The sequence below is a fragment of the Leguminivora glycinivorella genome, chromosome 6, assembly GCF_023078275.1.
Source record: "Leguminivora glycinivorella isolate SPB_JAAS2020 chromosome 6, LegGlyc_1.1, whole genome shotgun sequence".
Classification (NCBI taxonomy): Eukaryota; Metazoa; Arthropoda; class Insecta; order Lepidoptera; family Tortricidae; genus Leguminivora; species Leguminivora glycinivorella.
In genome coordinates, this window is record NC_062976.1 from 12,151,310 (window position 1) to 12,165,213 (window position 13,904).

Consider the following 13,904-nt stretch of genomic DNA (forward strand, 5'->3'; position numbering starts at 1 on the left):
CTCAACACGTCAACACAGCGCGCGAACGCGGCCCCGACTGTCCAGCCCAATACTTACCAGTTTCGCATGTATTCGGTGCATATGGAGAGTAGTTTTCGACACACCGCGCGGAGTGAAGTTTGTTAGAAGAGTTATTACTGCTTTATACTGTGCCAAAGGAAAAGTCTACAGGATGGCGGTAAGACCAGCGCTACTCTACGGATCGGAATGTTGGCCTGTGAACGTAGATAACGTGCAGAAACTTCACACGACGGAGATGAAGATGCTTAGATGGTCGGGAGGAGTCACGCGTCTAGACAGAGTCCGAAACGAGTACGTTCGTGGCAGCTTTAAGGTGGCTCCAATACCCGAAAAGCTTACAGAAAACCGTCTAAGGTGGTTTGGGCACGTGATGCGTAGGGATGATGAGTATGTCGTCAAAAGAGCTCTCGACCTGCCGGAGAAAAAGAGAGGCAGAGGACGCCCTCCGTCAACATGGTGGACCAGCATGGCCAAGCTCCTTAAAACCAATAATTTACCTGACCCGACAACCCTCGACAGAATGTCGTGGCGCACAGTAATTAGGAGAGCCGACCCCACTTAAAGTGGGAAAGAGCAAGGAAGAAGAAGAAGTGGTAGTCACATGAAATTTCTACTTTTGTCTATTTGCCATTTTTACATGTATTTGTATCCCATACCATACGTTTTCGAGAGAAACTACTCGAGTTACTTAAGAAAACACCGAAATCACTATATGCCTTTGTGCCTTTAAAAATTGACGAGTTCCCTCAACTCTTCATAGATCCCATCATCAGAACAGCTTCAGATTAATATGGGACCACCTTGGAGGTAGCTCCTTTTATTGAAATCGGACTACGGCTAATCGGTCAACAAGTATTGTTTAAGAAATCATCATCATTATCACCAAAACAATCAACATCATCAAGTCCACTTTCCACTTTATGAAAGTGCTCGTTTTCCAGAGAAACTGCTCAAGTTTGTCAAGGTAACACCGAAATCACCATACACGTGACTTTAAAATTTGAGGAGTTCCCTCAACTCTTCATCATCAGAACAGCTCCAGATTAATATGGGACCACCTTGGAGGTAGCTCCTTTCAAACAAAAAAAGAAATATTGAAATCGGACCACGGGTCTCAGAGTAATCAGGTAACATACATAAACAGAACCCGAATATATAACCTCCTTCTTTATTTTCAGTAAAGAAGTCGGTTAAAAAGTAATATACATATCACTACTTATTGTATTGTTTGTTAATTATATTTTAAAGTAAATAGTTCTACAAATAAGGTGGTTCCGTTACAACTTCTAGCTACACCAGAATTTGGATCACTGAGCTCGTAAGAACATTGGAACAATAAAAACGGGAACGCAAATCTCAAGAGGGCGCTTAGGAAGAGAGCGAGGGCAATCAGAAACAATTTTCTATTACTATTTTATCGTTGGACATATTCCGACAACAAACACGATCGTCCCGAGCCGTGGGAATGCCCCAGTCGAGTAACGGACGGACAAATGATGTTGGGCGATCTATTGCTCGTAATTGATGACGACTATTGTACGCTTTTGAAAGAGCCACGAATGTTTGTCTTCGTTCTGTTACCTTCTGTTTGTTGGCTCGATCCGACCTGTTATTGTATGGGGCAAACGAACTTAAGATTAATTCTTTCTCGGGTTAAGTACAGTTTACATTCTTCAGCGCCGACGATACACTTGACATCGGGTCATTGCGTAATCGCAGTAACAAGTAACCTCTTAGAGTTATTGGTTCAGATAGATCGGAACTTGTATACTTGAATAAATTGAGGTAAAGTAACCGCCGCGAAAGTTAGTATGTATAAGCGCATTGCCTCTTAAGTTTGTACACACAGAATTGGGTGTGCGTGTACTATACAGGGTGGCCCATTCAAATCGGTCAGTATGGGAAAGTCTGAAACTATAAGACATACGAAGATTTGTTCTTAGGAACCATGTCACCGACTTTGATAAAAAGAAAAACTGCATTCATACAATTAAAAAAAAAGTGTACCCAGCTGGAGAATCGAACCCGGTTGTTTTGAAAAAATAAACTTACACTATTTCTATTCAGATATCGTTTGTGTAGGTCTTAAGCAGTAAATATCTCTAAGAAACATAATGTCTAAAATGAATAAAATGCATTTTTTTCACATACTTTAATTTATCATAGTAGGTGTTCAAAGTGACCACCGTCTTTTTCAATACAATATTCAACACGTCTAGGTAACGATCTTACTATTGCATTTTGTATCTTCATGTGGTGAATCTGCGTTAAAGTTGACTCTATGGCTACTTTTAGGTCTTCAACGGTGTTATAGCTATTTTTGTACACTGTTGTAAAGATGAAGTGAACTTGCTGAATATTGTAACGGTGGTCACTTTGAACACCTACTATGATAAATTAAAGTATGACATTATGTTTCTTAGAGATATTTACTGCTTAAGACCTACACAAACGATATCTGAATAGAAATAGTGTATGTTTATTTTTTCAAAACAACCGGGTTCGATTCCCCAGCTGGGTACACTTTTTTTTTAATTGTATGAATGGAGTTTTTCTTTTTATCAAAATCGGTGACATGGTTCCTAAGAACAAATCTTCGTATGTCTCACAGTTTCAGACTTTCCCATACTGACCGATTTGAATGGGCCACCCTGTATAGTAACAGGTAGAATACCTTACAGCACATATTAAATATATAAAGATTTTCACACTTATGTGAATTATCTACTGGGTACCTATATATAGTAATGTAGTTCTGAAAAATCTTGAATTGACTGACTGACTAATTGGTTTAATCAAGCATGTTTTTCACTTTTTGTAACCTCTATTTTCCCCGAATGTGTCGTAAGACTCGTAAGATATCGACTTAAGAGTACCTATCGTATCTATTCACATAGAGCAGGACTATTCTAAGTAGCTAAGCACTCTGTTATATGACGAAGCCTGCGCTGTGGATGTTAACGTATGTATTTTTTAATGATTTCTTTTGTTCAATAATATATATTTTTGTATTCTGTAATATTAGACATAAGAAACCAATATGTAATGATTTTGGGTAATTAATGTTTTTTAGTAGCTAAGAACAAGTTGTAAAATTAGATAACACGAGAAGTTATGTTAAAACAAAAAATAAAAATATTACTTATGATTAACCCATACGTAAACCAACTAGCAACGAAAGCAAACTCGCATAATATAACCCGCCTGTTCTACAATCGAGGAGTTAAGCAAATGATAGGAAAAAGAAATGAGCGGGTTTAACTCGAGGAGTTATAAATGCCTTTATTCAGTAGTGTGCGGATGGTAGGCTCGCGGTGATAAATATAGAAAATAGCGCCGGGCGCCGGCGCCTGCGATCGCTATCGGGACATGAATCAGCGTCGTCGCATCGCCGCCGCCGGCGCGAGCGCGACCACCCGCACCCGCTACCAACTCCACTAGACCTAGACTACCTATGAACCTACTACTGCAACCTACTTTTAGAAACCCTCTTTGGGAGCATTCCAGCACTTCAGCAAAATGTACTCTTACACTAACCAAATTCCAGAAATCTTGCGATTGTACGGAACAACGGTAGATTATTTAATGGAATGTATAGTATCATATACATACAGGCTAAACCCTTTATATAACACAATAAGATGAGATACGTAAAAATTTAATACCTTTTCTTACACAACATTTTTGGACTAAAATGTAACAATGAGGTTTAAATTGAAGACTTCTTCTTCTTCTTATATTACCTACCTACCTAATATGAATCGTTGACGTACATACCGGCATCAGTTACATAAATTATGTAATCACTAATCGGATTTATAAATATATCCAAGACATTGCCACTGGCAGAGATGGGTCGTGGGTAAATACCCAATCTACCCACCCAGGTATTTACCCGGTAAATACCTATCTACCCGGTATTTACCCGTATCTACCCAAATTGACGGGTAGATTAATTTCATGTTGCACATGCTGATTTGTGTTAAAATGGAGATAAATACTAAGTTAATAGTGGTTGTATTTTTTTCATATTTCATGGAAACTATCATTAATATTGAAAAGTATTGTATGTACGAACCAAAGTAGACACAATTTCCTACAAAAAAGTTTTTATGGATTTTTGTCATAAAGCTTCAAAAAGAGACTTTTAAAATATATTTATTCACATAATTTTTATTTACAGTTTTAATTTATCAGACTTATAATTTATATTAAAAGCATTTTAAATTATTTCCGTATGTCAGAGAATGATATTACACGATTTTTATAGTTGGAGTAATACACTAAAATCACATTTTATCTCATAGCAACCTATTTGTTCTCAATTTGAATAAACATTATGTGTACAATTACAAAGACTGACTTAAATGAATATATTTTAGCCCAAACACCAATTTAAATCGTCAAATTTGGAAGAAAAATGAAAATACCCGCGTATTTACCCGCGGGTAGGTAAATATCGGGTATTTACCCGATAAATACCCACCGTCGGGTATTTACCTGGGTAGTTACCCATCTCGCCATTGCTGAACCACTATCAAAACTATTGTAAAAAAAATTAAGTAAGTACCTATTGACTGTCGCACTTACTCGTAATTATTCAAAATCTGAAGATTTTTTTAACACGAATTTTTTTTTTTGCACCCGTATATCATCCGCGTCATTTGATTATTTACTAAGTAAAATTGGAGTAATTATTTAATAGGTTAATTATAATCACGAATATTCGCTAAATCCTTATAAGTTCTAAAACTATAAATGTGTTGTCATGGCAACCAACACGATTTGACAGTTCGTGAACTAATAATAAAACCGGCCAAGAGCGTGTCGGGCCACGCTCAGTGTAGGGTTCCGTAGTTTTCCGTATTTTTCTCAAAAACTACTGAACCTATCAAGTTCAAAACAATTTTCCTAGAAAGTATTTATAAAGTTCTACTTTTGTGATTTTTTTCATATTTTTTAAACGTATGGTTCAAAAGTTAGAGGGGGGGGGACGCACTTTTTTTTCCTTTAGGAGCGATTATTTCCGAAAATATTAATATTATCAAAAAACGATCTTAGTAAACCCTTATTCATTTTTAAATACCTATCCAACAATATATCACACGTTGGGGTTGGAATGAAAAAAAAAATCAGCCCCCAGTTTACATGTAGGGGGGGTACCCTAATAAAATATTTTTTTCCATTTTTTATTTTTGCACTTTGTTGGCGTGATTGATATACATATTGGTACCAAATTTTAGCTTTCTAGTGCTAACGGTTACTGAGATTATCCGCGGACGGACGGACGGACGGACGGACGGACGGACGGACGGACGGACGGACGGACGGACGGACGGACGGACGGACGGACGGACGGACGGACAGACATGGCGAAACTATAAGGGTTCCTAGTTGACTACGGAACCCTAAAAACGTTTGGTATTGGGTTCAGGCAAAGATATATATAACTCCGTATAGACAGATAAAGTCTAAGAAAAAAACGTACCTCAGAACCATACCGACGACCGATCTGGCTAACGACCGGTCTGGCTCAGTCGGTAGTGACCCTGCCTGCTAAGTCGCGGTCCTGGGTTCGAATCCCGGTAAGGTAAGGGCATTTATTTGTGTATTGAGCACATATATTTGTTCCTGAGTCATGGATGTTTCCTATGTATATAAGTATTTTTTTTTTTTTTTATTGTTTTATCAAAAATTACAATTTGGGTACTTTACATTAATGTTTCGCCAAACTGCGGAGCAGTTTGTTGGCAGTATGTATTTATCTATTTAAGTATGTATATCGTCGCTTAGCACTCATAGTACAAGCCTTGCTTAGTTTGGGGCTAAGTTGATCTGTGTAAGGTGTCCCCAATATTTATTTATTTATTTATACAGAAAAAGGTACGGTGACCTAGATGGCGTTACACCTTTGGGGTACGCTCAGCTAGATGGCGCTAATATTAATATTTGACATTTTAAAACATATCAAGCTAAGAATATGGGCCAAATTGTCAAAACTGAGGTTCAAAAGTTTTAAGCCTGTGTCAAAAGATGGCAGTCTATGCACTGTGATTACACATTTTACTTCGACAGTAACTCTCTATAATAGTCGATCCTCTTTGGTTCAGGCAAGGACAATTTATATAGGATTTACATGTCACTTGTTCTTATAAAAAATAAAAACACGCAAAAATATTTCGGGAAAATATGATTTTGGCCACTTCCAGTGCGAAACAGCGCCATCTAGTTTTAAGCCTAAAAGGCCCATACATTTCAGGGGTACGCTTTTTTGTATGGGCTTTGTCTGTCCCGTATTATATGGTCCTTGGTTCAGGTAAGAATTTTTATAACCTTAATATAATAAAAATGGCGAAATGCCTTAAATAACTGAATATATCACAAAATATAAACAAATGTAGCACAAATTAAGATTATTTCAATTAGCCCTTTCATATTTATTTCGAGATACAATCTGGTTAAGCCAAAAAGTAACGAGCCTACGGGCCCCGCGGCCGGCGCAGCCGTCATTAATTTCCCTCTGTAAATATTGCCTGCGTATTAAACGCGATTGTTTTACGATTAACAATTTCTTTTCGAATGTATTTCTGTCGACAGTTAGCATTCCAGCAGATTACACGATACACATTAATCTTTACTTAATATTACAGGTTGTATTGCGGATTTAGGGTTCCGTGCCGTGTGGACGAACAGAAACAGATTAAGGTGAAATACCCCATAATGGACGGTGATGCCATTATGGACAAAAAAACACAAATCCTTAAAAATAAGTATCTAAAATTAGTTTCTAAAAACTGACATCTATGTACCATAAACTAGAGTTGTAGAGCTGTTTCATTTTGAAGTTTCAATTAATTCGGTTATTTCTGAAGGATTTGGCGACAAGATAAAATTCATCAGTTTAGTGAAAAAAATATCAAGACGAATTCTTAGTAATGTTGCTAAGAGAGTTGAGTTCATGTATAAAAATATAAAAAAATAATACTCGGTGTAAACTTGAATGCGTTTTACTTACTGCATTAAGCATAAGATAAGGTATAAAACATACTAGTTTGTTGCTCCAAAGATATAAAGAAATGCCGTTATTTGCGGGTGTCCATTACTGGAACCCAAAAACTGCCTACCTCCTATGATAGACAAGGAACAATTTACAAAACCAAAATTTACAAGCAACAATACTATGTTAAAATAACTCAAACTAATTGTATTTATGGTATATAAAATTTACTCATTGAGTATCAGTTGGCTTTAAAAGTAAAATTTTAAACTTATTTCACTGTCCATAATGGGGGATCCATTACTGGAGAACTGCCGTCCATAATTGGAGAAAAAACACCTAGTTTTAATTTGTTAAGTATGAAGAAACTAATAGGAGTATCCATTCTGCAATACGCTTGAAATGTAAAAGAAGGATAGGACATTCAAGATTTAACACGCTTAGCGGTAGAATTTTTACATTTATGAGTGAAATATGAAAAACAGGCAAAAATTTTTCTTAAACTGTCCATGATTGGGTCCGTTACCTTACAAAATCCTCAGCTGTCAGTATGACTACTACATTTAAAAATGACACAACGTAATATTAATGCTTAGGTATACATAATATCAAAGAGGATAGAGTATTATCGAGAGTTACTGTCAAAGTAAAACGTGTAATCACAGATCTGCCATCTCTTGACACAGGCTTAAAACTTTTGACCCTCAGTTTTGACAATTTGGCCCATATTCTTAGCCTGATATGTGTTAAAATGTCATATATTAATATTAGCGCCATCTAGCTGAGCGTACCCCAAAGGTGTAATGCCATCTATAAGGCCACCGTACCTTTTTCTGTATGATACTGAGGTACGTTTTTTTTACGACAAACCATATAATTCGTTATAAAATGTAGTATTATATTCTTTTCACCACACAGACTTTATCTTTTACCAGTTAGTGTGGTGAAAAGAATATAATACTACATTTTATAACGAATTATATGGTTTGTCGTAAGCAGCATTTTTGAAGTTTATTTCTTTAGCGCGGTGTTTAATATAATATTATCAAAGACATATATAACTCCGTATAGACGGATAAAGTTTAAGAAAAAAACGTACCTCAGTACCATACAGAAAAAGGTACGGTGGCCTTATAGTTAGAAATTTTCTCGTATTGGTGTGATGAAATATGTTGTTTCACTCGGTGTCAAAATTTGTTTAACCTTTGGAAACCCTCTCAACACTCAAAATTCCACCTCTCGAACCACTCGCAACGCTCGTGGTTGTAATTGGAATCTTTCTTTTACTCGGGTATCAATATTTACACGTTTCTTTGGAACCCTCGAGCGCGGAGCATCCGTTGCAGACATACGGCCAGATTTATACTACTTACGTCAAAGATTAGCACTAGATACGATATTGAAATATGTCTGAACTTAAGTACCTACCTAATGTACCTATACTAAACCCTAACATCTAGAAAACAGACGTGTTCTGTTCTGGTTTTAAAATCGCCTTATACAGAGTGGGGCCTGTAACAAAGGCGAAGAATTGAACTGTAGGCTATTCTCCTTATACTGATCAACATTTGTTCAGTGACTTTTAAAAATTATGAAGTCTTTAAATTTTTAATTTTTCATACAAAATAAATATTAGCTTCAATGTACGCCATTATTGTTGTCATTGACGTTGTCTGTCACACTTTAGACTTAACAGAATTCGCAATACATTACCTCTTAGAAAAAACTTTCAAGGGTGATAAAAATCAAAATACAAGTTATTTTTAAAAGTCGCCGAACAAATGTTGATCAGTATAAGGAGAATAGCCTAGAGTTCAATTCTTCGCCTTTGTTACAGGCCCCACTCTGTATAGTTACTAACAATGTTACCGGTTTTTTTAAATATTGCAGCAATATTGTTAGCATAAAACATCTAAGTGTTATTTTACACGTCAATTTCTGAAACTACTACTTTGTAATATCAAAATAGCGGCAGAGTTGGCTTGACTTGAATGTACTGAAACTACTGAATCTTCACTATTTTCTATTTTATCAAAAAATAAACGCTCATTCATTTTAGACGAACTCAAAATGTATGTATGTACCATACATTTTGAGTTCGTCTAAAATAAATGATTACACGCGTAAATACTTCTATGGTACTCCATTTACTGGATATATATCTCACTAAAAGGAATTAATTGTAATTTAAAAATTAGCATGATTGGTGAAAATAATCTTTCGAGATAGTGTACCAGTAATGGTCGATAAGTCATCGAAGGGACGTCCGAACGCACGAGAAAACCCGCGTATTCTAGTCGCTTCGTGTAGACGAGCGTTTTGCTAAATCAAAACTGTGCAACTGTGGAGTGGATACTTTACCTTTTATAATAACATTTAAGTAATGTTAATAATCTATCATTAATAATATGTTATAAAAAAGTTTTACACCAATACAAGTACTCTGTCTCTTTCACGTCTCTAGATATATATCTTAGGAATTTGATATTTCATCAGTCATGGTCATGACATATATGTAATGTACGTGTTTGTAAAAAAAAAAACAAATACTGTCCTAGACATATATCCACATTAATATATTAAGTATAAATGGGAAAGTGTGTGTGTGTGTGTCTGTTAGTTTGTCCGTCTTTCATGGCAAAACGGAGCAACAAATTGACGTGATTTTTAAGTGGAGATAGTTGAAGTGATGGAGAGTGACATAGGGTACTTTGTCTCTTTCTAACGCGAACGAAGCCGTAGGCAAAAACTAGTAATTTCATGTGTAAGTAGATGAATAAAAATTCAGTGTTACAATCAGCTTATGTGTGGTATGGTATTTACTCCTCCGTCCCCAATTCATCATTTATATGGCGCAGCCGGTAGGTTGTCTAAAATTCACTGGTACTTATTTAACATACATACACTAGCAAAGTCACACATGATATAATTTTTTTCTAAAATATATAAGGATTTTAAAAAGTCGTCAGTAATGTCAGTATAAATATACTATTATAACGCTTCATTGAATTGGAATACTAGACAAATTTGTATAGTAAATAAATGTACGAACAAGGCGTCGAGTTACGCTAAGGTCCCGCTTACACTGGTTTCCCAGAGACCGCGACCGCCTGCGACCCAAACGCGATAGGAACACCAGCGAAGCTCGCACTCGTCCAATCTCTCGGACGATTTATCTGAATATCGCGGACTGTAATTACGGAACTTACGTTCGATGGCTGTTACAATTAAACTAGCGGTGCACTCGCGAAATAATAAATAAACCAGATAATATCAACAACATACATTGCCGATTTCGAGAATAACAATACAGCTACCTTTTATGAATCTACAGTAACTGATGCGTTGAAATTCCACGAGGCTATTATACCAATTTTGAAACAGAAGAAAATGGGAGCATATAAATAATATGCGCCGATAAATTAAGAGCAGATAATCCATTGGATTTGTTTATGATTAAATCAAATGGATAGGGCTTATCGTAGGATAAGCTTATCGTAATTCGTCAAATCGTCACCCTGATTTATTCGTTCACATACTTAAAAGTTTGTTAGTAATACGCTCCTTATGCTTATACAACAATTATAAAATTTATGATTATGACATTTAATATATGTATTGTATTTTCTAAGGCTAAATTATTCAATAATTATAGAGCGGTATCAGCAAGAATGTGTATATATTTTAGGTCATCATTGTCATCAATCATCATATTCGTGCTTAGATAAAAAACAATCTAACTTCTTTAAGTACTGTCTTCTTCTTTTTTATTAATCACACGTAATTTAAAGATCTAAAAATTAGTTTAGAGTAAGTTATTTCCTACAATAAAACATTGCACAGACTGGGTCTCATAAAATTGTGAGTGCTCAATATTATGCTTAGCTTAATTTGCCTCGTAACCCTTTAACTGCCTTGCAACTTGCAATCATCGACGTATTATAGTCGCAATCAGTATAATAAAAGCATTACCGCTCTCTCTTAACTATATTAAACTTTATGTAGGTTTGAGTACGATAAACAAATATTATATTTGTATTTATCTATTTAAGTATGTCTATCGTCGCTTAGCACCCATAGTACAAGCTTTGCTTAGTTTGGGGCTAAGTTGATCTGTGTAAGATGTCCCCAATATTTATTTATTTATTTATTTTATATTGAAATGACAGCGTTATGGAAGAAAAAGATAGTTGCTTAACGATTTTTTTTTTATATTTCAGCATTGTAACCTTTAACAACAGGCAAGTTTTTGAAAGGGTATGTTGGGTTTGAAAGGGATATTTATCTGTGGTATTTGGGATTGTGATTGTGAAAGTGTGTGTTAAGTAAACGTCATTATTTCCTAGAACTTTTAAGTTTAATACATAAAATATAACACTGGCGGAGTCTGTGCTTTCAAAGCCGCTGCCAACTTAGATTTACCCAAATTTGTCTTAGGTATTAATAAATAATTAATGGTCCCATGATCAGGGGGGTTACCATGACGTACTAAAGACGTTCAGTTTAGGTTGAGAGAAAGGGACACAGCTATAGCAGTTACATAGCTCCGTTCCTCTCTCTCAACTAGGGATGTTACGAATATTTGCATTCGCATTCGCATATGCGAATGATTCGCATTCTTTTAAATATTTGCATTGACATTCGCATTCGCTTCAAACGATGCGAATGTTTTGCGAATGCGAATGTGTGGAAGTCGCAGCTAGTTCCTCGCCCGCGCCGGCCGCTCCAATTGCTACTTGTCGACTGTCGACTCGCGCATACGCAGATAGGTCAAATTCGTACGGCGTGAAGTTCGTACTCGGCATTTAGACCAATAGTAAGCATTTTAAATTTTTTACCTAGCGGGTTGTTGGTGATTGCTTGGTTTTTATTTTGGTTTTTTATGAAATTCAGCGATATTCGCATTCGCATTCGCACATTCGCATTCGCATTCGCGAATGTAACACATGACATTCGTGACATCCCTACTCTCAACCTTAACTGAACGGCTTTAGCACGTCATGGTTACCCCCCAGGAGTTATAAATCTAGTTGTTTGTATTACACATGAAATGCATTCACTGCAAATTGCAATTGAAACATAAAGAAAATCTGACATTAGTCCAGTTGAGCATCAGCATTTCATACAGTTAGATTGACGTTATTAGATCTACAGCAACTTCCAGTAACTTCCAGTGTTACTAAGAGCGTGCGCAGACAGAGAGCGGTCTGGAGTTCTGCGTTCCGCGTTCAGAGTTCTTCGTTCTTTAGAATGTACCGAGTCTGTAGCAACAACGCACACAGCGGGCAGTCTGCCAGCGGCGGTCAAGCGGAACGCCGCGTTCTAGCGTTCTTTTCCCGCCGAGACAGAGAACGCCGGAATGCGGGGATGTCTGAGGTTGCAAACACAGAAAAAATAATGAATTGGTTAGGAAAAGGAAGGATTTCTGAGGTCGAATCTACGGATAGTACACGACGAAATGCTGTTATGTTTATTTTATCCTTAATAAATAATTACAATGCCCTAAAAATTACAGACAGCCTTTATTTTTTCTGAATTAATGAAACTATTCATCTACATGCGAATAGAAATCTCGAATCGCTGTTCATCTGTAAGGAGAATTTAATACGTGAAATTTTTGAGCAATAATTTTTCATAGGAAAACGAACTTTTCAGTGACATGTTGCATGTACAAAGACACAAACGAAACTAGAACGCGAGAATATAAACGCCGCCTGTGTGCGTTGGAACTCTTGAGCGGTCAACGGTCCGGAACTCTGCCAGAACGCAGACCGCTCTCTGTCTGCGCACGCTCTAAACAGGGAAGTAGGACTCTGGAACATCATTACATCAATACTGCTATATTCTATCATCACCATATCAGCCATTTATCGCCTACTGCTGAGCATAAGTGCTCTCTTCTAGACGCCACTTCTCCCGGTCCTGGGCTAGTCTCATCCAGTTGTGACCCGCAATTTTCCGGATGTCGTCGACCCAAAGAAACATCATCGCATAATAATAAGCAATATCAAAGAAGCCACTTATGCGTTTACCAACCTTTGAGAACCCTAACTACCACTTTCATGAACCCGTGTCATAACGAAGTGGAAACACCGCAGAAGGTGAATGTTTGATTTCATCAAATTAAACCCTCATTAATTGGAGTTTTACGTATATTCTAATCAATATTCCACATATTTCTGTATTTGCCAAGATGTTTAATTCAGGCGCTGCAATGTTTCTGTCTTACAAAATGTTTATAGCATCGATCGTCAATCAGTGAATAATTATAATGATTATGTACAAAGCCATCTCTTCCAGCTAACCTTATTTAGTTAATCAACTTTATTTTTTAGGAAGTTTATTTTCTGTACTGTAGTAGGTAGGTACTATTATTTACGCGATATGGTACCTACTGCAATACCTACGTATATATATACTGTAATGTGTACGTTACATGCGCGAATAGGGATTTCTACCTATTTGTTGCGCTTGTATAGACCCTAATACAGATTACAATTAAGGACGCGAGCCAGTGCAAGCCAGTAAGGACAAATAAAAAACACAATCGTTTCTATGAAACATTACTTATTTAAGTTCATGAAAATTACTTTATTTAACAATTAGTAATACTCACAGAAGTTCATTATATCACAGATATTAGGAATGTTATAAGACATGTCAGTAAGATGAACTGCACGCACACAAGAGTAAATCAGTAGAAGATTTTTTTATAGGGTGTATAATACTTCCTGTCCGTCAGGTAGCTTTTATGAAATGCTGTGCAGGTTGTTAGACTGATAAGGAACGAATGACCTTTTCATTAGATTTCTGTGTGTTTCCGCAAATTAAATACCTAAGTATTACACAACCGTAGTGAACCAATTGCAAAACTTATAGAAGAATA